Source organism: Xyrauchen texanus, chromosome 12, assembly GCF_025860055.1.
Source record: "Xyrauchen texanus isolate HMW12.3.18 chromosome 12, RBS_HiC_50CHRs, whole genome shotgun sequence".
NCBI classification, from domain to species: domain Eukaryota; kingdom Metazoa; phylum Chordata; class Actinopteri; order Cypriniformes; family Catostomidae; genus Xyrauchen; species Xyrauchen texanus.
In genome coordinates, this window is record NC_068287.1 from 8,919,397 (window position 1) to 8,920,952 (window position 1,556).

Genomic DNA, 1,556 nt, shown 5'->3' on the forward strand with positions numbered 1-1,556 from the left:
CTCACATTTTCTTCAGAAAATGAAGAAAATCAATTAAATGTAGCTAAAGTGATACATACTTTACATACTAAATATTCTGTATATATGTCAACAACATTCTAGAAGGTAATACACCACTTTAGCTGCTGATGAAAAAATATCCATCTTGATTTTACTTTAGGCAAGTGTGTGCTTATCATACAGTACTTCACACTCCATTAAACAGGACATATTAGACATAAAGAATGGTAAGCCCTACTTCAAATCCAGAGCTAACACACTTAAAACCATTAAAAATTAACATAAAATGTAAGCTATAAAATGTAATGGGCCAACAGTTTTTATAAAATTTCACCATTATTCCTATTACCCAGACTTATGCAAGCAATTCCACTTCAAAATTACCATCCAATAAGATAAGGATATCAGTGATTAGACTTCGTTGAACAACACCAAGCATTTGTAGCCTCAACTGTAGAACAAATTTCCAGCAATTTTCCAGTCGATCTGGACTTGAGAACACCCTTTTCACTCCTCCCATTAGAAGGCAGATTTACCCATCTATCACCCATCTTGGAACTCGATCTGTCTGTGTTGGACATCAGCATGCAGAATATATTAGTTTATAGACCCATTTAGCCCCTTATAACAGGCAGTTTGCATCAAGATGGCAAGCTTAAGATGATGAACTCAATTAGCAACAGGAAAATATCTGCAACATACCAACCCACCCCCCTCTGACAGTCTACTGTTGTCTGTAGACTTCAAAGACTTCCTGAGATCTAAGATGGATTATGTTAATGCTGGACAACCCGGTCTCATGACAAGGCGTAATGATAGTGCGAGATGGCGAAAGAAATCATACGAGTTAGCTCATACAAAGACGTAGACGTTTACTCACATAGAGATAAAGGAATCAATTAATACATTTATTTCGATTTTTTCTAAGTTTAACCCCTCACCTAAACCTAACCATAAAGTCTAATGGCGCGGTCACACATACTTTCGCACAGTGAAATTCCGCAGACGAAATACAGTCATCTCAATGGTAATCTGTCCGATTGTAAATTTTGCATGATGGTCATCTGGTGGCGAAGAATTTCCATGCACTGATTTCGAGTTCAAGTTTGGTGAACAACGCGGTGAAAATTTACACGTTGACCAATAGAAAGTTGCTTAGTTTGGCTGTGACCCCAGTAACAGTCGGTTGGGAGAGATTGCGTGGAAATCGTTGGTGCTTGTGTGGTCACGGCTCGCATCGTATAAAAAGAGCCAGATGGCTTATGAGCAGCTCATGACCTCCTGAAAACTGAAAAACTGTCTAGAGAAATGTGGGTGCTGTCGGCTTGAATTCATGTGGTGTGTGTGGTTAAACTAGTCGACTTGGCAATCTACCAGAAGTTGACCAATCAAGAGAAGGTGTTACAACTCACACAATCAATATTAATTGAGTGTTCATAAAGCTTTTACACATTTGGAGAAAATTGTATTGTTAAAACTGTTTTCCAATATCATTCATGACCACATCACTGGGAAGGATTCTACAGACGTGCCATGCTGGTCTTTGATCTTCAAAC